Genomic DNA, 26,660 nt, shown 5'->3' with positions numbered 1-26,660 from the left:
CAGGAGCAGAAGAGAAAGAAAGAGAGAAAGGAGGTGGGAAGGGTGGAGAAGCAGATGGGGTTGCTCCTGTGTTCCCTTGCCAAGAATCAAACCTGGGACTTCCACATGCCAGGCTGATGCTCTATCACTGGCCAGGGACCAAGAAAAGATTTTTTAAAAAATAAAAAAATTAACTTCTGGAGCTGATTAAAGGTCAACATTTTAGATTAAAACAAAATTACATACACGATGAACAAAGAAAATAAAAACAAATTTTTTTCTGAAATTTTAACTTCTAAGACTAAAGAACATTTTGCAAGTTTTGTAAAAGAGAATACTTAACAAGAGAAGGAGAATGATTTTGACATTAGAGTTCTTATTTGCAGCACTGGAAAATGTTGAAAAATATTTAAAGACTATGAATTGAAAAGTACTGTGAATCTTTTGGTTTTCCAACCAAGAACCTTCAGGATTCAAAAAGTTTGTACCCATCCCATGAACATTTTATGAAGCACTTGAAGAAAAATGCCTTCTAATTATAATTTAATTAGGAAAAGAGACCAGGTTGGGGCAGATGAAATGTATAAGGAAAACGCTGATTTTCAATGAATCCAATAAGTTTTATTTTTAAATAAAAACGAAGTTTTTTTTAAATAGAAGAGAAAAACAAATAAATATTTTAACAACTCGGAGTAAAAATTTCAATCATGTTAACATCAAAGGAGGATGAAACAGGGAAGAGCATTCTAAGAGTCTCTTTTTGAGGAAATAGAAGCATAGTTAGTATCTAACTTTTAAAATTTGTATTTGGATAGGTTTCAATCAACTTTTTAAAGGTTTAAAACTAACCATTAATAAAATATAAATACATAGTAGAACTAAAAAATATCATAACAGGAAAGTAATAGAATAAAAAAGATGGTCAAGTCAAATAAAGCAAGGAAAAGGGAAAAAGTAAGCAAAAAATCCTAGAGATGAAAAATACAGAATAAAAAGAAAAACTTAAGTTCTAAATGGTACAAAGAGTAATTCTACTGAGCATTTAAGAAAGAAATGTCAATCTTATACAAACTATCCTAGGTAATAAAAAGAGGGAACACCTTCCAATTTGTTTTTCAAGGTCAACACAGTCTGAATACCAAAATCTGAGAAAGACGACATAAAATAGAAATGTCACAGGTCAGTTTCACTTATACATGCAAAGCCCCAAGCAAAATGATAACAAATGAATTCTGGCAATTATTAAAGGGATAATGCATTACAATTAATTGACTTAATTATAAAAATTCAAGTTTCACCTGACCAGGCGGTGGCGCAGTGGATAGAGCGTCAGACTGGGATGTGGAGGACCCAGGTTCAAGACCTCGAGGTCGCTAGCTTGAGTGTGGGCTCATCTGGTTTGAGCAAGGCTCACCAGCTTGGACCCAAGTTCGCTGGCTCAAGCAAGGGGTTACTCGGTCTGCTGAAGGCCCATGGTCAAGGCACATATGAGAAAGCAATCAATGAACAACTAAGGTGTTGTAACGAAAAACTAATGATTGATGCTTCTCATCTCTCTCTATTCCTGTCTGTCTGTCCCTATCTATCCCTCTTTCTGACTCTCTCTCTGTCTCTGTAAATAAAAAAAAAAATCATGGTTCATTTAACAAAAGAGAAAAATGATAAATTAGCTTGCAACATGAATGGAAGAAAAAAAACATCATAAAGTCATATAAGTGGATGAAGAAAAACATTTGATAAAATTTAGCATCTATTCATAATAAAATTTCATAGTAAGACTGAAAAGGAGCTACATATACCTTCCAGTAAATTCGTACTTAGTGGAGAAATGTTGAAAGTTTCTCTTTCAGAATAATTGCAGTGAAAAATGCCTATTTCTACTATTCACTATTATTTGGGAAGTTCTAGCTGGTATAGTAAAACAAGATAAAGTTTAAAGCTTTAAAAGGAAAGAATAATAATGTCATTATTTAATATACAATTGTGTATGTAGAAAATCCAAAAATATCTACAAATAAATTATTAAAATTAATATAAAATTTATTGCATTTTTTATTATATATAAACAAATTTTGCACAAAAATCAAATGTATTCATGTATACCTGCACCAAGTGGTTAAAGCATAAAAATTTTTAAAGAGGCCATTCATAAGAGTATAAAAAATGTCAAATATCTAGAACTAATTCTAACAAAAGATGTATAAGGTTCTTGCAACCATAAAATATTGCTGAGCAACATTGAGGAGAGGTATCATATATTCAAGGACTGGAAGAGTGAGGATTATTGATCTAAAAACTCAGTACAATCCCAATCAAAATCTCAAAAGGCTGTTCTTGTTTGGACCTTGATAAGCTGAGTATAAAATGTATATGGAGAGATGAAGAGTTAAACAGCCAAAATGCTTTTGAAGAGAAAACCAAGGTAGAAGACATGATGTGCAAGATCTGAAGACAGTTATTAAAACAGTGTGATGTTAGCACAGAAATATAACCCAGTGGACTAAAATATAGAAATCAGAAGTTGACTCCCACATATATGGACACTTAGTATGTGATCTAGATGAAAATGAAGGCCAGTACAGAAAGGACAGGGTTTTGTTTTTTTTTTTTTTTTTTTTTTTTTTTTCAGTAAATGGTAGAAATTTAGGCTTAGAATAAAGGGAGAAAATAAAAATATAAAGTATTAGGAATGAGAAAAGTGTAAGTATATGAAGAATCTAAGTGAAATATATAATTATTTAGGAGAGTTGAAATGACCAAAATTGACTTGAGACAGGGCTCTCTGGAGCTGACGACCTTGTATCTGTGGGCTTCAGACCATCAGTCAAAGAGGTCTTAGTTGTAGAGCCTTCCAGTGACTGGAAAGTTCAATTCAAGGCATCCATTTTGGCTGTGGTTGCCATGTTCTTCAGTCCAGCTTTGCCAATAATAGAGTATACATGCTGTATTTTCACGCTCCTAGCTCCACTATCCACTTCCCAGTGTGTTCTAACATAAGTGAAGGTGTGAGTAATTAGCTTTCCAACATACTTCAGAGTGGAAACAAGATAAAAATTTTCCAAAATCTTTTTATGATGTTAGCATAGACTTGACATCAAATTTGATAAAGAAAGCACAAAATACACACATTATATACCGTATTTCTTCATGTATAAGATGCACTTTTTTTCCAAAAAATTTGGGTCTAAAAACTGGGTGCTTCATATACAGTGGTTGTAGACTTTTTTACTTGCATTTCCCGCTTTTTTGACAGTGATGAGGAATTGTATAAATTTTATGATGAATAAAACTTGAGTTTAATAACTTTATGTAATACATTTCCTTTTTAAATTTTGGGCCCCAAAATTAAGGTGTGTCTTATACATGGGAGCATCTTATACATGGGAAAATATGGTACATATATATTTCTATTTATGAACATGATATTAATTGTGCCAAATGACTCAAGGAACAAGGGGAGCTTATTTGTTTATGTTACAAAAATAATGTGGTAGTATGTTTTTTGGCATGTTGGAAACAAGTACTTATAGCCTTTTTGTGTTCTGGTTTCACTCCCAGACACACTTTCACCTGGTCATGGCAAGGTGCTCACCAGAAGTGCAAGCCAACATTCTATCAGCTTAGAGCTCCAGTAGAATTAAGAGCATCTATGTGCTGACAAGTGCAGCAAAAGTCCTGAGACAGGGTCTCATTGGTCTTGTTTGGTTCCCATGTCTATTACTAAACTATTTATTGTGGACAGATCTGTTGCTCCAACTGGCCAAGAATGGATTATGCAGGGATAGAGTTAGCCTGACCTGCATGATCCTCATGGGCTGAGAGTGAGGAAGCAATAATTTTTTCAAAGGAAAATCAAGCCTCTTACTAGGTGAAAGGAGAGTTGATTCTGGATAAGCAAAATGAAAATAAGACAAACATACACACATAACAAACAAAAGATACAAAATAAAAAATCTAATGTAAGATTAGTTATAAAATTCTCAGCAAATCAAAGCAGCTCTTTATTTAAGGAATAATATGCAGTCCATTAGAAGGGTTCATTTTAGGTGTGCAAGAAAGGTTCAATATTAAGAAGTCCATGAATGCCAATCAGAACATTAATTACTAGAAAAGAAAAACCATGTGGGGGAGAGACATTGGACTTGATTCAGCATCTATTTCTGCTTAGTTAATTCTCCAACAATTATTTCTTGAATACCAACTATGAGCTAAACACTTTACTTGTTACTGTATATATAGGAGTGAAAAAAATGGGCAAAACCCCCTGCCTTGTGGAAGTTATATATTACTGATTAAAAATCTACACAAAATAGTAAGGCTGTGAACCAAATTTTACTAAGTATAGTAAAAATTATGTCAGATGCTAATAGCTAAATTTACATTGATGGTTACCAGGGGGAGGGGGGAGGGGAGTAAAAAGAAACAAATACATGATGATGGAAAACGAGTGGACTTAAGCACACAATGCAATCATAAGCACACAGTACAATCCACTGTTCAAATGTTATAGATTGTTTACCTGAACCCTGTGTACTCTTATTGATCAAGATCACCCCATTAAATTTAATTTCTAAATAAAAAAGAAAATAATTTACATTGACTATTAAAGCACCAAAGACATCTTCATTCTAGAGTTTTTATTATTTTATTTATCTGTCAGGGCACAATTTTAGTAAGATTTTTTGGGAAGTGCAGCTTTTTGTACTGAGCTCTTACTCTTTAAGAATACTTTTTCTTCCTTGCAAGTGAAAATAGCTTGACTAGATAGATTTTTTCAGCCTTAAGTTTTTTTCCTTTAAATTCTTCACAATAGTGTACCAGCTAGAAAATGTTCCTGCTCTCGAAGAGCTTAAGTCATAGAAGAGATGATAGAAAAGTTTTTTTTTAATTTTTTATTTATTCATTTTAGAGAGGAGAGGGAGAGAGAGAGAGAGAGAGAGAGAGAGAGAGAGAGAGAGAGAGAGAGGAGAGACACAGAGAGAGAAGGGGGAGGAGCAGGAAGCATCAACTCCCATATGTGCCTTGACCAGGCAAGCCCAGGGCTTCGAACCAGCCACCTCAGCATTTCCAGGTCGACGCTTTATCCACTGCGCCACCACAGGTCAGGCGATAGAAAAGTTTTATATGTGTGAAAGTGTTACAGGAGAAATACCATCTGCTTTGGGAGTGCACGGGATGGGCACCAAACCCAGGCATGGGGAAGCAGTAAGTGGTTATTTTATTTATTAGAGAAAACGACATCTGAACTAAGACTTAAGGGATGGGTAAGGGTTTCCAGGGTAAGGAGGTGATGTAGGAGCCACTAGCCAGAGAAAACAGCAAGTGGAAAGGCCCATCCACTTAGCAGCTATGGGATAGTAAACGAATCATTTAAATTCTTTGGGCTTCCATCTGTGAAACAGGGATAAGAATGGGAGATACCTATAACAGGCTTTAAAGTCATCTCCTCCAGCCAACCTTTGGTACTGAACCACTCAATAGCCTCACTGTAGGGTCATCTCTCCCAGTTACTGCAATGCATTCCTGGAGGAGCTTGGAGTCCAATCCAGACCTTTAATTCTTAGTCTGTCCCTCTTTATGTTACATCAACGTTCCCACTAGAAAGGGGGAGCTGGTGGCTTAAAATAACACTTTTGTTCAATTACCCCTAATGTTGAATGAAATGCTCTCCTGTAGTGTCTCTCTCCTGCATGTAGTTCAGCTCTTTGGAGTTATCAAGGAAAGGCTTGCATCCTCTCAAACATGACAGGTCTTTGGTAATTCCAGTAGCCACCTGTTTAGTGCATGCTCCCTTTCCCATAGAAAGTAGTCTCATTTACTTCACCATTCTTCCTTCTTTTCAGGCACTGACTTATACACACCACCCTCCTCCTCCTCCTCTTCCTCCTCCTCCTCCTCCTCCACCACCACCACCACCAGGTACATTCTTGATCTCCTCCTCAGCTTTACCCACCCCTCAGTTTTCTCTGAGGGAAAAGTAAGTTCTACCAGGGGGTAGGCTTTTGACCTTCCAGAGAGCTGCACTCAGATTCACTACTCTCCTTCACACTTGGGGCCACCTGATGCTGTTAACAGCACTAACAGGGAGTGCCAAATTTTTTGCATTCCTTAATGCAGATCCAGAGCCCTGACCCATCCACAGAATGCCAGAACTGGAACTAAACTCAGAGACCATATAGCCCAATACTTTGTTATGCAGAAAGGGACACTGTGGCAAGGAGGTGGCGCAACCTGTCCAGGTCTTGGCTAGTGGCTAGTGACACACAGCTAGGATTCAAACCCAGATCCTCATACCTTGAATCTGAACCACGTCACATTTATCAAACTCCTGGGGACAGAATTTCCCTAAATATCTGTGCCAGAATCATTTTCAGCTCAGTTCCACATGTTAGCATTTGCAATATTTAATTCCCAAACCTTAGGAGTTTAAAAAGAACAAAGAGTGAATCCCAAAATGAACCCCTTATTGGATGACATGGATTCTAACAAGTACAAAGTGGGAGACAACACACAGAAAAGTAAAACCTGGGAGCATTTACAGCCTATGACATACATCAGGCTGCGACCAAAATTGTACATGATAGAACATAACAAATCGTGGGTCCGTAGGGAAGAACAAGGAGAGAAAACAGTGTGATAGCGCTGATGCCTCGAGTAGCATTCGTCACCTGTAATCTCCAGCCTCTCCATCTCCAAGCGTGTTGTGTGCACAGCGGGTTTTGCTTTGAAGCAGGAGCCCTCAGCTCTCTCTGTAGACCTGACACACTGACTGACACCCAGTACTGAAAGGGGCTTATAGGGCTAGCCAAGCCCCTCCTCGCTGAAACAGGTTTATAATGGATCTGGATTGAAAAAAAAATAAGATGAAAAAAAAATCTCTGCAGAGTCATCCGTAGAGAGAGTGAATTAATCTATTTTCCTCCAACAATGAAAAACTTAAACCTTCGATTGTATGACTGAGAACGAAGAGGGCCCCACAAAGAGGTACACGAAATAGGCTGTAAAAATGACCTGTCAGGATGAACTCAGGAGAAATCAATAACTTCAATGGAAGACTCTAGGTCAGATTGTGAAATCTCTCCAGCCTGAATATATCTGGGGAGAAATTCTGAATCTTTATAACACAAGTACATTGAGGTCAAGATCCAGAGTCCTTTAAAACATTCAGCAGACCACCCCTTGGCGGGCCTGTGGCTTTGAGCCTGTTTGTTTGCTGCTACTGGCCTGGGGTCCTGGCTGTTCTTTGCACAGGTTTAAAATTCTCACTGACATCACCGGAGGCCATGAGAATCTCACCAAGACCCAAGCTACGCTCTCATGGACAGACTGAAGCCACACAGATAAAAACTTGAGTTCTGCGGATGGGTGTGACCATCAGCAAGCTACGCAGTGTCTCCCAGCTCACACTGCAGTGACCCTGAGTGATCTGTCTCCATTGCTGGAACTCTCCTCTGTGGATCAGTGTGCATTGCTGTTAATTAAATTCATACATAACTACCTGGCTGTCTCCTAGACTCCATCCACCAGAGAGCAAGCAGCTTTCTGGTGCCAGGTCGACTCACCATAATGATTAGACTAATGAAGGCTGAGCTTGCCTTCCAGAATCACAAGGTGTAGCAAAGAACACAGGTGGGACTTAAAGCACTTGACTTCTCCTTTTTCCCCTGCCATTCATATATTAAATCTCAGTGAGTTGCTCAAATGTCCTGAGCCTCATATTTTTAGTTTATAGTGATTTTTATGCAGAACTGTATTTCAGTATTATTCTTGGAGGTTTAAAAATATATACATTTTCTTTCTTGTTCCAGGGCTGTTGAATCAGAATGTCCAGAGGTAAGCTTGGACATCTGTATTTTGCAAAGCTCCATTAGATGCCTCTATTGTGAAACATTCTTTATTAAGAATCATAAGCCACTGGATTATTGTAGGGAGAGCATAGATATGTAGATACAGGGATAAAGGCACAGTTTAAGAGGTAAAGCACTCTAAAATTTAGTTATTTTATCTTCTACTTTTCTTCTCCATAACATATAGACACAAACACTTTTAAGAACCAGGTTCTGGCTCTTAAAGATCTCTTTCCTTTCCATATGTGGGGCATTATCTTTTTTAAAAATCTTTAAATATTGAGTTCAAGTGCTCTATTTTATTTCAGTGCTACTATTGTAAGCCTCTACATATTCTTTTTTATGAAATAATACTGACATTTTATCATTGTGCTTTATATCTATATCATAATCATACATATATCATTAAATCTAATGGATAGGTATTCTTATTTCTATTTTAGAGATGAGGACAGTAAGGTTGAAAGTGTTAGACATATACCTTTGTCTTCTAATTTTTAGTCCAGTTCTGCCTGAGTCACTCTGATAGGGTATCGACATAGTACACAATCAATTATATCTATAAATGATTGCTAGTGCACCAGATGTAATCTATCTCCTAGATTCTCTTTAGTACCCCCCCCAACCCAGGAATGCAGGAGAACTACTGAAGCCAGATTCCCCCATACCCCTGAGGATATGACTGGTGCCAAAGAAGCAATAAAGACCACGATTGGATCAGAACACCATGGAGAGGAAATTACAGTCCTGGGGACCGGCTATCCTGCTTGATGACTCTTACAGTGCTGGAAACCAGCTATCCTACTTTATGACTACTGCATGCCCCCCATTGTACTAATATCATCTGAAAAAGTATGTAGTCATCCCTCTTAATTGAGATTGTAAGGCAAGCTTTGGGCTAGGATATGCCGCCTGTCTCTCAAGTTGCTGGAAATCTTGATTAAAGATGCCTGTTACCCTCTCAGACCCAGTATCTGCTTATTGGCTATTGCGGTGATGGGTGACCCGAATACCAGACAAGTTGCAGTCTGGTAACATCTCTAGGAGCACTATATGAATTTTTATTTATAATTCAGTGTTAATCATTACAAATCAAGCAAGTAAAGAATGGAAGTTAAAGAACCTTTAAAATCTTTCCAAGGCTGGTGATTAAATAATTCTAGCTGTCTGTTAAGAAATCTTGGGCCTAATTGAATTCTTTATTCCTCACCCAGGGATTATAAGATGAAAGAAAGTTCTCGCTCATCAACAAAACAACACAGAATAAGTGACAGGGAGCATGTGGAGAAAAGGGAACCCTCCTGCACTGCTGGTGGGAATGCAGACTTGTGCAGCCACTGTGGGAAACCATATGGAGATTCTTCAAAAAATTAAAAATCAAACTACTTTTTGACCCAGCTATCCCACTTTTAGGAATATACCCCCAAAACACCATAGCACTGTTCCAAAAGGAGAAATACACCCTCATGCTTATGGCAGCATTGTTCACAATATTGAAGATCTGGAAACAGCCCAAGTGTTCATCAGTGGACAAGTGGATTAAAAAGCTTTGGTACATATATACTATGGAATACTACTCAGCCATAAGAAATGATGACATCGGATCATTTACAACAACATGGATGGACCTTGATAACATTAAACTGAGTGAAATAAGTAAATTAGAATAAACTAAGAACTATATGATTCCATACATAGATGGGACATAAAAATGAGACTCAGAGACATGGACAAGAGTATGGTGGTTATGGGGGGGGGAGAAAGGAGAGGAAGGGGTGGAGGGAGGGGAGGGGCACATAGAAAACCAGATAGGGGGGAGACAAGATGGTGATGGAGTAGGTGGACATACCAACTTCCACCTACCAGAACCAAAGTGGATTAGAAACTAATTTTAAGAACCATCACCTGGAAAAACCAACTTTGGACTAAACTAAGAGGACTCTTCAACTAAGGAACACTGAAGAAGGCATACTGAGACTACTAGGAAAAGCAGAAAAGCAGAGAGGGCTGCCTAGCTCCCCAGAGCGAACAGCAGCCAGGAGAGACTCACATGGCAGGAAGTGAATTTAGCAGAGAGGGGAGGGTCCTGAGTCCCAGGAACAAAGCCCCAGCCTGCAGCCCCAGAGTCTAGAAGAGGCATATGGACAGTATTTAGCTGGAAATAAGACAGAATACTGTTTGTGAGAAAGAGACTGATTTCTCAGACCCAGGATTCTTCTTAAAGGGACTGAGCAGAAAACCTCTCTCACAACCACTCACCCAGGGCTCTGGGAGACAGGGAGAGAGGAGAGAATCAGAGTAGCAGAGAGTGTAATCTAGGTGGCACAGGGAGAAATATTTTGAGAGACAGCCACCCTAACCTCTGAGACGAGTCCCTCCCCAAATCTGAAGTGAATATTTCCCCTGGAAACAGCAATACCAGCAAACGGAAGCAGGACACCAGCCAAACAAGCTCTCCTGTGGCACTCAGAGCAGAGTTGCTTAGAAGGAGGAAGCTTCTGGGACTACAGTAGTGAGTCTTAGGGTCTGAGCTGCAGCACCCCCACCCACACGGCTGAGGGCTTGCCCGAGGGCAGGCGGCAGCGAGACACAGAAGCATGGTTCTGTCAGCAAGGGCAGAAGCCAGCTGACCAGAACTGAGGCCCAGGTGTGAGCTCAGTCTTGCCCAGCTGGGGAGGAGGGGACATGCAAAAGTGGTCAAGCCCAGCTGCAGGCAGCCTGCAATCCAGCCTGTGGGGGAAGGGAAAGAGCCCCGGAACGGGTGGGGACCCATGCTTCAGCAAAGGCACAGGAGCACAGCCCTGCCCTGCCTGCGGAACCCAGGCTTGTGGCCTGACACGGGAGCCAGCTTATTCCGCGGAGGTGGAGCCAAAAGCCCAGAACAGGTAGAGTCCCACTACTGAATGTGGGCACACAGTCTGGCCCAGCCTGTGGAGCCAAGGCTTGCAGCCATCCCATGAGTGGGCTCTTCCTGCAAGGGTGGGGTAAAAGCCTGGAATCAGGTGGAGACCCACAGCTGAGCAAAGGTGCTCACCCCTGCCCTCAGGGCCGAGCATAACACCACCCGCAGGGGTGGGGCGAAGGCCAAGGCCTACGAAGCTTGTACACCCAAGCACATGATCATAGCCACTCCAGTGAAGGAGAGGAGGAAACCACAGCAACAGCCCCAGTGGGCTTGTACTGGCAACACCCATACCCGAATGCCCTAGGCAGCAACAGCAGATGGGATGGTGGGCCTGCAGACAGACCACACCTAGGGAACACAGAGGCCAGACCCACTGGACTCCAGTGGCCAAAACTTTCTTTTACACAGACAAAATGAGAAAGCAGAGAAATGCAACACAAATGAATCAAGAGAAATCCCCAGAAAAGGACCTGAATGAGTCAGATATAACCAGATTACCAGATGCAGAGTTTAAAATAACGATTGTTAGGATGCTCAAAGATATTAGAACAACAATAGATGGTCATTACAAACACCTTAATAAAGACATAGCAAATATAAAAAAGGACATTGAAATAATAAAAAAGAATCAGTCAGAAATGACAAATACAATATCAGAAATGAAGAACACAATGGGAGGAATTAAAAGCAGGATGGGTGAAGCTGAGAATTGAATCAATGAGTTAGAGGACAAGATAAATAAAGGCACAGAAGCACAGCAGAAAAAAGAAAAGAGACTCATAAAGTCTGAGGAAACTCTAAGAGAGCTCTGTGACAACATGAAGAGAAATAACATCCGCATCATAGGGGTTCCTGAAGAAGAAGGGAAAGAACAAGGGATAGAGACTTCGTTCAAACATATCATAGCTGAAAACTTCCCTCAATTAAGGCAGGGAAACATCTCACAAGTTCAAGAAGCACAGAGAACTCCATTAAAGAGAAACCCAAAGAAATATACACCAAGACACATCATAATTAAAATACCAAAGCTAAGTGATAAAGAGAAAATATTAAAAGCTGCTAGAGAAAAAAAGACTATCACCTACAAAAAAGCCCCCATAAGGATGACTTCTGACTTCTCAACAGAAACACTTGAGGCCAGAAGGGAATGGCAACAAATATTCAAAGTAATGAAAAACAAGAGCCTACAACCAAGACAACTTTATCCAGCAAGGTGATCATTTAAAATTGAAAGAAAATAAAAAGCTTTCTAGACAAAAAAAACCTCAAGGAATTTACTACAACCAAACCAAGGCTGCAAGAAATGTTAAGGGGCCTGTTGTAAACAGATCAAAGGAGAAAAAGAATATAGCAAAAGAGGAATACAGTTTTAAAGAATAAAGTGGAAATAAACAATTACATATCAATAATAATCTTAAATGTAAATGGATTAAATGATCCAATCAAAAGACATAGAGTAGCTGAGGGGATAAGAAAACAGGACCCATACATATGCTGTCTACAAAAGACACACCTTAAAACAAAAGATGCACATAGACTGAAGATAAAAGGATGGAAAAATATATTTTATGCAAATGGAAATGAAAAAAAAGCTGGGGTAGCAATACTTATATCAGACAAAATGGACTTTAAAACAAAGACTATTGTAAGAGATAAAGAAGGTCACTACATAATGATAAAGGGAGTAATCCAATAGAAAGATATAACCGTTATAAATATCACGCACCTAATATGGGAGCACCTAAATATATAAAGCAGACTTTGATGGACTTAAAAGGTGAGTTCAACAGCAATACTATAATATTAGGGGATTTTAATACCCCACTAACATCACTAGATAGATCCTCAAGAAAGAAAATTAACAAAGAAACAGCAGACTTAAAGGACATAGTAGATCAACTTGATTTAATAGATATCTTCAGAACTTTTCATCCTTCAGCAGCAGAATATACATTCTTTTCAAGTGCTCATGGTACATTCAATAGGATAGACCACATGTTAGGGCACAAAAGTGGTCTCAACAAATTTAAGAAGATTGAAATCATATCAAGCACTTTCCCTGATCACAATGGCATGAAACTAGAAATCAACCACAACAGAAAAACTGAAAAATACTCAAACACTTGGAAACTAAATAGCATGTTATTAAATAATGAATGAGTTAACAATGAGATCAAAAAAGAAATTAATAAAATTTCTAGAAATGAATAATGAGTATACATCAACTCAAAATTTATGAGACACAGCAAAAGCAGTCCTAAGAGGGAAGTTCATAGCATTACAAGCATACCTCAAGAAGCTAGAAAAAGCTCAAATAAACAACTTGATCCTGCATCTAAAAGAACTAGAAAAAGAACAGCAAGTAAAACCCAGAGCTAGTAGAAGGAAGGAAATAATAAGGATCAGAGCAGAAATAAATGACATAGAGGCTAAAGAAACAATACAGATAATCAATGAAACCAGGATCTAGTTCTTTGAAAAGGTAAACAAGATCAATGAACCTTTAACCAGACTCACCAAGAAAAAAAGAGAGAGGACTCAAATAAATAAAATTAGAAATGAGAGTGGAGAAATAACAACTGACCCAACAGAAGTACAAAATATTGTAAGAAAATACTATGAAGAATTGTACGCCTAAAAACTAGACAACCTAGATGAAATGGATAAATTCCTTGAAACATACAATCTTCCAAAAATCAATCTGGAAGAATCAGAAAACCTAAACAGACCAATTACAACAAATGAGATTGAAACAGTTATCAAAAAAACTCCCATAAAAGAAAAGTCCTGGGCCTGATGGCTTCACAAGTGAATTCTACCAAATATTCAAAGAAGAACTAACTCCTATCCTTCTCAAGCTATTTCAAAAAATTTAAGAGAAAGGAAGACTTCCAAGCTCCTTTTATGAGGTGAGTATAATTCTGATTCCAAAACCAGGCAAAGACAACACAAAGAAAGAAAATTATAGGCCAATATCCCTGATGAATTTAGATGCTAAAATTCTCAACAAAATATTAGCAAACCGGATCCAGCAATATATGAAAAAAATCATACACCATGAACAAGTGGGATTTATTCTTGGGAGGCAAGGCTGGTACAATATTCGCAAATCAATCATTGTGATCCATCACATAAACAAAAGGTAGGAGAAAAACCACATGATAATTTCAATAGATGCAGAAAAAGCATTTGATAAAATCCAGCACCCATTTATGATCAAAACTCTCAGCAAAGTGGAAATACAGAGAACATACCTCAACATGATAAAGGCCATATATGACAAACCCACAGCCAACATCATACTCAGTGGGCAAAAATTAAAAGCAATCCCCTTAAGATCAGGAACAAGGCAGGGGTGCCCCCTTTCACCACTCTTATTCAACATAGTTCTGGAAGTTCTAGCCACAGCAATCATACAAGAAACAGAAATAAAAGGCATACAAATTGGAAAAGAAAAAGTAAAACTATCATTATTTGTAGATGATATGATATTGTATATAGAAAACCCTAAAGTCTCAGTCAAAAAACTACTAGACCTGATAAATGAATTCAGCAAGGTGACAGGATCTAAAATTAATACTCAGAAATCAGAGGCATTTTTATACACTAATAATGAACTGTCAGAAAGAGAAATTAAGGGAGCAATCCCCTTTACCATTGCAAACAAAAAAAAAATAAAGTACCTAGGAATATATTTAACCAGGGAGATTAAAGACTTGTACTCGGAAAATTATAAAACATTGATGAAAGAAATCAGGGAAGATACAAACAAGTGGAAGCATATACCATGCTCAGGGTTAGGAAGAATAAACATCATTAAAATGTCTATATTACCCAAAGCAATTTATAAATTCAATGCAATACCGATTAAAATACCAATGACATACTTCAAAGATATAGAACACATATTCCAAAAATTTATATGGAACCAAAAGAGAACACGAATAGCCTCAGCAATCTTGAAAAGGAAGAATAAAGTGGGAGGTATCACACTTCTGGATATCAAGTTATACTATAAGGCCATTGTACTCAAAACAGCCTGGTACTGGCATAAGAACAGGCATATAGTTCAATGGAACAGAACAGAGAACCCAGAAATAAACCCACAGCTCTATGGACAACTGATATTTGACAAAGGAGGTAAGAGCATACAATGGAGTAAAGACAGCCCCTTTAATAAATGGTGTTGGGAAAATTGGACAGCTGCCTGCAAAAAAATGAAACTAGACCACAAACTTACACCATTCACAAAAATAAACTCAAAATGGATAAAAGACTTAAATGTAAGACATGAAACCATAAGCATCTTAGAAGAAAACATAGGCAGTACACTCTCCGACATCTCTCGCAACAATATATTTGCCAATTTATCTCCATGGGCAAGTGAAATAAAAGGCAGGATAAACAAATGAGACTATATCAAACTAAAAAGCTTCTGCACAGCTAAAGACAATAAGAACAGAATAAAAAGACAAACTACACAATGGGAGAATATATTTGACAATACGTCTGATAAGGGGTTAATAACCAAAATTTATAAAGAACTTGTAAAACTCAATACCAGGAAGACAAACAATCCAATCAAAAAATGGGCAAAAGAAATGAATAGACACTTCTTCAAAGAGGACATAAAGATGGCCAATAGGCATATGAAAAAATGCTCAACATCACTAATCATTAGAGAAATGCAAATTAAAACCACAATGAGATATCACCTCACACCAGTCAGAATGGCGACATGAACAAAACAACACAGAATAAGTGCTGGCGAGGATGTGGAGAAAAGGGAACCCTCCTGCACTGCTGGTGGGAATGCAGACTGGTGCAGCCACTGTGGAAAACAGTATGGAGATTCCTCAAGAAATTAAAAAATCGAACTGCTTTTTGACCCAGCTATCCTACTTTTAGGAATATACCCCAAGAACACCATAGCACTGTTCCAAAAGGAGAAATATACCCCCATGCTTATGGCAGCATTTTTCACAATAACAAAGATCTGAAACAGTCAAAGTGTCTGCCAGTGGACGAGTGGATTAAAAAGCTTTGGTACATATATACTATGGAATACTACTCAGCCATAAGAAGTGATGACATCAGATCATTTATAACAACATGGGTGGAACTTGATAACATTATACTGAGCGAAATAAGTAAATCAGAAAAAACTAAGAACTATATGATCCCATACATATTCCATAGATGGGACATAAAAATGAGACTCAGAGGCATGGACAAGAGTGTGGGGGTTACAGGGTGGAGGGGAGGAGAGGAAGGAGGTTGGGGGAGGGGAAGGGCACAAAGAAAACCAGTTAGAAGGTGACGGAAGACAATTGGACTTTGGGTGATGATAATGCGGCATAATCAAATGTCAAAATAACCTAGAGATGTTTTCTCTAAACATATGTACCCTGATTTATCAATGTCACCCCATGAAAATTAATTAAAAAAAAAAAGAAAAGAAAACCAGGTAGAAGGTGACGGAAGACAATTTGACTTTGGGTGATGGTATGTAACATAATCAAATGTCAAAATAACCTGGAGATGTTTTTTCTGAACATATGTACCCTGATTTATAATGTCACCCCATTAAAATTAATTTAAAAAAAAGTTCTGCTGACCAGTATGGGATCTGGCTCCTCTTCCAGAGAAGACCACGGGGTGGCCCAGTCCCTTTGAGCACATGCCCTTCTTTCTTCTCTCTTCATGGCAAGCATGATGGGCTCTGTCTTCCTTACCAGGTGGAAAGAGGGCACACATGGGAAGGAGTTAGGTGGTTCCTATGCACCACAGTGAAGGCTAGAAGGGGCTGTGATTTCCCATCCCCCAGGTTGGTTATGTGATTATAACACCCAAGTGTGTTATACCAGTGAAAAAGTTTCCCTTGAGGGCAGACCTTGCTAAGCACAGAGAGTACTGAGTGTTTTAAAAACATGGTTATTTTTCTCCCCCTCTAGCCAGAAGCACAGGAGAGATTTTTTCCATCTTTATAGTGAAAACCTGGTGATGCTCTTGGAGGTAAAACGAATGAAAGGGTGAGAACCCCCTAAAGACTGGACCCCCTGTGGATTTTCTCATTCACAAGCTTTGCTTCACAGAGCCTCCAGCAATTGGCCAGTGACAGTATAAAATTTTCCCTTCCAGAACAGGTTCCAGTAGTGGCTTATGCTCCTGGGTATTTGGTTCCAGTGAGCTGTGATTCTCTGTGTCCACCGTCTACCCCTCCAGTTTTCAGGGCCACAGCCAAACCTGTGACACTAATTCTCTGATGCATCAAAAAGAGTTGTTGATTTTCAGTTTGTTGAACTTTTTTATTTTATTTTATTTTTTTTATTTTTTTATTTTTTTACAGACAGAGAGAGAGTCAGAGTGAGGGATAGACAGGGACAGACAGACAGGAACGGAGAGATGAGAAGCATCAATCATTAGTTTTTCGTTGCGCATTGCGACACCTTAGTTGTTCATTGATTGCTTTCTCATATGTGCCTTGACCGTGGGCCTTCAGCAGACCGAATAACCCCTTGCTCGAGCCAGCGACCTTGGGTCCAAGCTGGCGAGCTTTTTGCTCAAGCCAGATGAGCCCGCGCTCAAACTGGCAACCTCAGGGTCTCGAACCTGGGTCTTTTGCATCCCAGTCTGATGCTCTATCCACTGTGCAACCGCCTGGTCAGGCTTGTTGAACTTTTTTTCCTTTTTGTTCTTTGTCTTGGGATTCTTCTAAAAGCACAGACCAAGACAAGAACTTGGTGCAGGTAGTTAGTATAAGAGGGGGCAGGAGCAAGGGATTGGGGAAAATGGGTCAGGGATGGGAGGAGACAAGCCAATTAAAGGTGTAGGGATGGGGGTCAGAGGATTTATTTGCAGTTGGCCATGATGGTCTGGGAAGCCTGGGGTTGGTCACTGTTCTCTCTGGGGTTCAGCTTTCTTTAAGCTCGTGGAAGGTCTTTCTGCCCCCCAAATATCCAAATGCTTATCTATGAAGGCAAACCTTGGCACCCCAGAGGAACGGTGTGAGGCCTGAAGCCAAGCAGCTTTGCATAAAAATTGTGAACCAAACTACCCCTTTGAAAACTTGTGAGCTTTTTTCTGTTCTTTTGACTTTACACATTTCTTCTGGTTCTTTCTAAGATGTTCGTTTTATTGTCCTTTTAGTGAGATCTTTGCTCTCTGGAGTAGTGTTCTCAGCAGGCAACCCTGGGTCTGAGTGCCGCTGGCTCTGGATTTCATACTTCATTTCACTTCTTGCAGGGTAGCTGGCTGTCAAGACAGAGGTTGTGTATGAGCCCTAGGGGAGAGCTGGTCTCACGCCGGGAGGGCATAGAGTGGGGTCGAGGGCTGGATAACTAAGTGTGGTGGGCATGTACATCTCTGCCTGGTTCAGATTCTTCAGTGACTATTCTGTTCTCTGAGTCCATATGTGTGTATATATATATATGTTTATTTGAAGTTTATTCACCCTGTACCACAATTTTTAAAAATATATATTTGTAATTTTTATTTTGCTGTATATCCAACATGTTTTAAAAAGACTTAACAGTAAATTAGAAAAAAACGTGCAACGTAAAACAACAACAAAAGATCAAACACTTCTATTTGCTTACTAAGCACCAATTACTATTTTTAAACTCATTCAATTCTCACAATAGCCCTGTGAGGAAGGTAATCTTATTTACCCACTTGGAGAAACTGAGGCACAGATAAATTAGGGTTCCTTGCCCACAGCTGCCAAGGTGATTAGCAATGGACCTAGAACTCCACCGGGGCAGGCTGGCTCTAGTCCAGGGGTCCCCAAACTACGGCCCACGGGCCACATGTGGCCCCCTGAGGCCATTTATCCGGCCCTCGCAGCACTTCCGGAAGGGACACCTCTTTCATTGGTGGTCAGTGAGAGGAGCATAGTTCCCATTGAAATACTGGTCAGTTTGTTGATTTAAATTTACTTGTTCTTTATTTTAAATATTGTATTTGTTCCCATTTTGGTTTTTTACTTTAAAATAAGATATGTGCAGTGTGCATGGGGATTTGTTCATAGTTTTTTTTTTATAGTCCGGCCCTCCAAAGGTCTGAGGGACAGTGAACTTGCCCCCTGTGTAAAAAGTTTGGGGACCTCTGCTCTAGTCTATGCTCTTAACTAAAAGGATAAGCTGAGAAAAGTGAGATATGGGGAAACGAAGGTAGATGCTCTTTTACAGACCCGTTTCTTCTGCTAGACTGTGCCCTGCCTGAGAATAAGGACTAGCAGATTATAGGTATCTGATTTTTTTACACTGAATACAATAAATATTTATTGAATAAATAACTAATGCTGATGTCATTTTTAAGTGCCTTACACAGATTCCATCATCACACCACTAATCTAAGTTCTATAAGCTTAACATTACACAGAGACTTCAGGACCATGTAGGAGTCTTTGTCATTTTATCTGTCTTGGACTCAGTTTTGTCTTCTGGAAAAGGGGCCTAAGACTATTTCCTTTTTCCAACCTGTAGGATTGTTATATAGATCAAAAGCAAAGATATAAAACAATTGGTCAACTGTGAACATTTACATACTATTTTTCACACTCACCCAAACACGTTTAAGAACTCACATTAAACATCCTGTATCAGACTTATGTATACATATTCATGTGTTATTTGACCTGTTTTTTCCCAAGAGGAATTGTAATTTTATTATTTTATGTTATCATTTTATTTTTTATTTAGTTTCAGGTCTATAGCATAGTGGTTAGATTACTATATAATTTACAAAGCGATGCCTCTGATAATTCTGGTACACACCTGGCCCCATACATAGTTGTTATAATATTATTAACTACAATATATTCCCTGTGCTGTACTTTACATACCTGAGACTATTTTGTAACTTCCTACTTTTTTCACTTTTCTCACCCATCACCCCATCCTCCCATCTGTCAACCCTCAGTTTGTTCACTATGTATATCAGTGTTAGTCAACCTTTTTATACCTACCACCTACTTTTGTATCTCTTTAGTAGTAAAATTTTCTAACCACCCAACAGCTCCACAGTAATGGTGATTTATAAAGTAGGGAAGTAACTTTACTTTATAAAATTTATAAAGCAGAGTTATAGCAAGTTAAAGCATATAATAATAATTAATTACCAAATACTTTATGTAGGATTTTCACTGTTTGGCAGAATAAATCTTTATAAAACTTACTATAGTTAAATCTATCTTTTTATTTATACTTTGGTTGCTCCACTACCACCCACCATGAAAGCTGGAAAGCCCACTAGTGGGCAGTAGGGACCCGGTTGACTACCACTGGTGTATATGAATCTATGTCTGTTTTGTTTGCTCATTTATTTTGTTCTTTAGATTTCATATAAAAGTAAAATCATATGGGATTTATCTCTCTCTGTTCGACTTATTTTACTTAGCACTAATACCCTCTATGTTCATACATGTTGTTGCAAAATGATAAAATTTCATTCCTTTTTATAGCCAAGTAATATTTCATTATATATATGTTCCCCCTCTTCTTTAATTATCTATTGATGGGCACTTGAATTGCTTCTGTATCTTGGTTATTATTAATAATGCTACAATAAGTAAAAGAGAGCTTATTATCTTTTGAAATTAGTGTTTTAGATTTCTTTGGATATATTTCCAGAAGTAGAATTGCTGAATCATAAGGTAGTTCAATTTTTAATTTTTGAGGAACCTCCACACTGTTTACTATAGGGGCTGCACCAATCTGTAAACCCACCAGCAGTGGATGAGGGTCTCCTTTTTTCCACATTCTTGTCAACATGTTATTTGTTGACTTATTACGATAGCCATTCTGGCAGGTATGAAATGATATCTCATTGTGATCTTAATTTATATTTCTCTGAAAATTAGTGATGTTGAGCATCCTTTTATATGTCTATTGAACATCTGTATGTCCTCATGAGAGAAACATCTATTCAGGACTTCTGCCCATTTTTCAATTGGATTGCTTTTGGGAGGTATTAAGCTGTATGAGTTTTTAATAAATTTTGGATATTAACCCCTTATCAGATATATTATTAGCAAATATCTTCTCTTATTCAGTGGATTGGCTTCTCATTTTGTTAACGATTTCCTTTGCTGTACAAAACTTTTTTAGTTTGATATAGTCCCATTTGTTTATTTTTTTATTTCCCTTGACTTAGGAGGTATATGAGAAAAAAATATTGCAGAGAAATGTGAGAAATTTTATTGCCTATGTGTTTTTCTAGGAAGCTTCTGATTTCAAGCCTTATATTTAAGTCTTTAATCCATTGTGAGTTCATTCATGTATGTGGTATAAGAAGTTGGTCTAGTTTCTTGCTTTTTTTTTGCACAAATCTGTCCAATTTTCTCAGCACCATTTATTGAATAGATTGTCTTTACCCCATTGTATATTCTTGCCTCCTTTGTCCTATATTACTTGACCATATAGGTGTACCATATTTCCCCATGTATTTATACAAAGATGCAACTTTTTTCAAAAATCTGGGGTCTAACAACTGGGTGTGTCTTACACAGTGGTTATAAATTTTTTTACTTGCATTTCCCACTTGTCCCCACTTGCTTTTGCGCTCATTGTTGAAGACAGTGATTTGTCATCAGACACAGATAAATACAAGATAATGGATGGGAGTTTTGAAAGTGATGAGGAGTTGTATGAATTTTATGATGAATAAAACTTGACTTCAATAATTTATGTAATACATTTTTTTTTTCAAATTTCAAGCCCCAAAATTAAGGTGCATCTTATACATGGGGGTGTCTTATACATGGGAAATACAATAGGTTTATTTATGAGCTCTTTATTCTGTTTCATTGGTTTATATGGCTGTCTGTTTTTGTTTTTTGTTGTTGTTGTTGTTGTTTTTTGTATTTTTCTGAAGTTGGAAACGGGGAGGCAGTCAGACAGACTCCTGCATGCACCCGACTGAGATCCACCCGACACACCCACCAGGGGGCAATGCTCTGCCCATCTGGGGCTCTGTTGCAACTAGAGCCATTCTAGCGCCTGAGGCAGAGGCCACAGAGCCATCCTCAGCGCCCGGGCCAACTTTGCTCCAATGGAGCCCTGGCTGCGGGAGGGGAAGAGAGAGACAGAGAGGAAGGAGAGGGGGAGGGGTGGAGAAGCAGATGGGCGCTTCTCCTGTGTGCCCTGGCCGGTAATTGAACCCAGGACTTCTGCACGCCAGGCCGACAATCTAGCACTGAGCCAACCGGCCAGGGCCGGCTGTCTGTTTTTATGACATAAATACCATAATGTTTTGGTTACTATAGCTTTGTAGTAGAGTTTGATATCAGGTACCATGATTCCTTCAACTTTGTTCTTTCTCAAGATTGTTATGGCTATTTGGGGTATTTTGTGGTTTGATATAAATTTTAAGACTATTTGTTCCAGTTCTATGAAAAATGCCATTGGTATATATTTGTCATTAGTATTTTGATAGGGATTTCATTGAATCTATAGCAGGGGTTGGGAACCTATGGCTCGCGAGCCAGATGTGTCTCTTTTGATGGCTGCGTCTGGCTCTCAGACAAATCTTTAATAAAAAAATAATAACATTAAAAATATAAGACATTCTCATGTATTACAATCCATTCATTTCCTCCAGGTCATGTTCATGGTTGCGGGTGGCTGGAGCCAATCACAGCTGTCCTCTGGGACAACACCAAATTTTTATTGGATAATGCGTAACATATACGGGTCATTATATGGCTCTCATGGAATTACATTTTAAAATATGTGGCATTCATGGCTCTCTCAGCCAAAATGGTTCCCAACCCCTGATCTATAGGTTGCTTTGGGTATTATGGACATTTTAATGATGTTAATTCTTATCCATAAGCATGGTATATGCTTCTATTTATTTGTATCTTCCTAAATTTCTTTCCTCAGTATATTATCATTTTTTGAGTACAGGTCTTTTACATCCTTGGTTAAATTTATCCCTAAGCTATTTTATTGTTTTGATGCAATTAGAAGTACAATTGTTTTCCTAATTTTTCTTTCTTATAGTTTATTATTGGTGTATAAAAATGCATTTGTTTGTATAACAATACCACAATATGTTTATACATTATCCCATTGATGAATATCTAGGGGTTTGGCTATTATAAACAAAGCTGCTGTAAATATGCTTATATTAAAAATAAACAGAAATCCATGAAAAAAAATAAAAATGCAACAAATTTCTGAGTTTATTTTTTTATTCTGATACTTTACTGAATTTATTTATTAGTTCTAGTAGTTTTTGGTGAAATTTTTAGGGTCCTTTCTCTTTATAGTACTATGTCATCTACAAATAATGACAATTTTACTTCTTCCTTCCCAATTTAAGTAACTTTTTTTTTTATCTGATTGCTATTGCTAGGACTTCTAATAGTATGTTGAATAAAAGTGGTAAAAATGAACAATCTCTCATTCCTGATCTTAAGGAAAATGCTTCAGCTTTCCTCCACTGAGTATGATGCTAGCTGTGGGTTTGTCATATATGATTTTATTATGTTGAGGGTGTTTCCTCTATTCCCAATATGCTGAGAGTTGGTTTTTTTTTTTAAATCATAAATAGATACTGGATTTTGTCAAATGCCTTTTAGGTATCTATTGATGTGATGACTTCTATCTTTAATTTTGTTATATGTAGTGTATCACATTAATTGATTGGTCAATACTGAGCCAACCTTGAACTAAGGAATAAATTCAACTTGATTGTGGTGTTTGACCTTTTTAGTGTATGACTGAATGTGATTTGCTTATATTTTGTTGAGGATTTTTGCATCTATTATCATCAGGGATACTGCCTTATACTTTTTTCCCCCTAATGCCTTTGTCTGGTTTTGGAGTAGAAAAATGCTGGCTTCTTAAAATGAGCTTGAGAATCTTCCCACCTCTTGAATTTTTTGGAGTGGTTTGAGAAGACTAGATGTTAATTCTGTTTTGTCTGTTTGGTAAAATTTACCTATGTATCCATCTGTTCCAGGATTTTTTTTTTTTTTTTGGAAATTTTATGATTACTGATTAAATTTTGTTGGTAGTAATTAGTTGTTCAGATTTTTTGTCTCATCTTGATTTAGTTTTGTAAGATTGTATGTTTCTAAGAATTTGTCACTTTCTTCCAGATTCTCCAATTGTTGCCGTATAGTTGTTCATAGTATTTTATTATAAGCCTTTGTATTTCTGGTGTCAGTTGTTACTTCCCCTCTTTCATTTCTGATTTTATTTATTTGAGCCCTCTGTCTTTTTTTTTCTTGATGAGAAAACTAGTTAACTAGTTATCAATCTGGTTTATCTTTTCAAAGAAGCAGCTCTTGGTTTCACTGATCTTTTTTATTGTTTTTTATAGATCAGTGGAGTCTGATGCCTGCCGAAACCTCCCTTTGCATGTGGCATGTTTGGAGCTAATTAGTTGGTGTTCTTTTGTGGTCTGGAGCTGGCCACTGGGTGTATTGGTTCTGGGATCTCTTGGGAGGGACTCTGGTTCAGGTCAATGTCAGATGCTGCCTAAGACTGGTCTAAGTTTCCCTGTTAGGAGCTACAAAGCAAACCTCAGTGGGTAGCTGCTTGTGCTGTACCTGGATGCATGTGGGAGGGGTTACACTGAGAGGCCTGTCTCTGCCTGCCAGCTGCCTCTAAGGTTAAGCCACTGAAACCGACTGAGATGGAACACGAATTAAGTGAGTCAGTGTCTCAAGGAGTCATTGGCACAGAGCTAATAGAGTTCACTAGGCTAATGCAGTATCTGATTTGGCTGGGTAGTGGGAGGGCTCAACACATGGACAATGGCACCTGTCCTTCTAGCACTTGCACTGAAGGCACACAATTCAGTTTCTGCCTGTGCATCTGGCATCCACCACGCTTGACTGGAGTTTTTTAAGAAAGGTTTTAACATGGGCCCAGGCTGGTTGCCACTGAAAGAGCCTTAGCTATGGGCAAGGAGGTGGGACAGGGTCTTGGGGAGTCATCATTGTGGAGTTAATAGGGTTTGCCAAGCTAATACAGGTCCATACTTGGCCATATAGGAGGAGGACTCAACACAGGAAGAGTGGCAGTTGTCCCTCCAGTCCTTGCATTATAGCCACACAACTCAGTCTCTCCTTATATGATATGTATCTAGCAACATCCACCACCACCAGCCACCATCCCTCTTCCAGAGCCCAAGGTGAGTTCCTGTGAATAACGGTTTGTGCACTGGCTCTTTAAGAAGATGCCTGTTTTTTTCCAGAAGCCCTTTGTCTCACTGGGACAGAGTCCCTGCTGATTTTCATAGCCAGAAGTTATGAGAGATCTCCTTCCCAGTGCTGGTATTTCAGACTAGGGAGGTCAGCATGGGGCTAAGACCCCTTGCTTTTCAGGGGGGACCTCTGTGGCTGAAATATCCTTCCAGACTCTTAACAACCATGTGTGAGTGTGGGCCAGCTGCTTTTGCATCTCTGCCCCTTCTGCCAGTCTCCAACATGGCTCTTCTTTATATCTTTAATTATAGAATTTCCATTCAGCTAGTCTTCAGGTGGTTACTCAGGCTGATTATTCTATAATTCAGTTGTAATTTCAGAGTACTCATGGGAGGGTGTGAATAAAGTGTCTACCTACCCTGTCATTTTGACCAGAATCCCCTGTTCTTTGATATTTTTTTTTTGTATTTTTCTGAAGTTGGAAACGAGGAGGCAGTCAGACAGAAACAGACTCCTGCATGCGCCCGACAGGGATCCACCCAGCATGCCCACCAGGGGGCGATGCTCTGCCCATCTGGGGCGTTGCTCTGTTGTAACCAGAGCCACTCTAGTGCCTGGGGCAGAGGCCCCAGAGCCATCCCCAACCCCCCGGGCCATTTTTGCTCCAATGGAGCCTTGGCTGCGGGAGGGGAAGAGGGAGACAGAAAGGAAGGAGAGGGGGAGGGGTGGAGAAGCAGATGGGTGCTTCTCCTGTGTGCCCTGGCCGGGAATCGAACCCGGGACTCCTGCACGCCAGGCCGATGCTCTACCACTGAGCCAACGGGCCAGGGCCTGTTCTTTGATATTTTTAAGACAACTGTTTTATTCTGTTTTCCTTTCATTTTACTGTTTCCTGTTATAAGTAATTGTGATTATTTATACTGTGCAGGGTAGGGTAGAGTAGAACCAGCCTCTTCCATTACATTCCAGAATGTTGTAATCTCAATACTTCTCTTCTTTTCTCAGGCTGACCAAGCTGAGAGGTAGTCCTAACTGGAGCAATTGTTCTGATGTGCTCAGGGCCTCAGCTCAGAGAGCACAACTTTAGAGGAGCAGCATGAAGATCCCCACTCAGATTACCCAAAATAGCTCGCAGTGCCTCCTGCCTGTTCTACCATTAGCACCCATTCTTTCTTTAGACATGCCTGTCATTTCATGGGATTTAGTGGCATCACAAATTTGAGTCCTTGCTCTTCCACTTATTAGAGAGGCCATCGCAGGATCTCGGAGCTGAAGCTATGTCTGGCATCACCGGCACAGTAGAGACTCTGAGTCCGGAATTTATTTCTCCCTACTCTGAGCCTTCAAGTGGAAGAAATGGACTTAAGTTAGGAGTGATCTGCCATATTGTTCCCCAAACCAATAACCTTGAAATTTTCCTAATCTGTTCAACACATACCTCCAGAACTCATCCTAACTAGTTGAAGAGATATTTAAAATGTAAGTAAAATTCTTGCTACATTTCTTGTTTCTTGTTTCTCTCCATGAATCAAGTCAAATCCTTCCATTCTTTGCCACCTCAAAGCTAACATGACTATATAAATAAATTTTCAAGTGGATGAGCACCATAGGCAGAGCCTCCACTTCTTTTCAGTCCCACCCCCTTTATGCCTACCTTCTTTTATTCCCAAGCTTAAAATATCCCCAAGAAAAACATGTCAGTTTATGTTAAGTTTTGTGCTAGACTTATCTGTGAAAGGTCATGGGTGCATACCTAAGGTTGCAAAAT

The sequence above is a fragment of the Saccopteryx bilineata genome, chromosome 8 (assembly GCF_036850765.1).
Source record: "Saccopteryx bilineata isolate mSacBil1 chromosome 8, mSacBil1_pri_phased_curated, whole genome shotgun sequence".
Lineage (NCBI taxonomy): Eukaryota > Metazoa > Chordata > Mammalia > Chiroptera > Emballonuridae > Saccopteryx > Saccopteryx bilineata.
The sequence above is the reverse complement of the archived record's forward strand: the minus strand, read 5'-3'. Positions refer to the sequence as shown.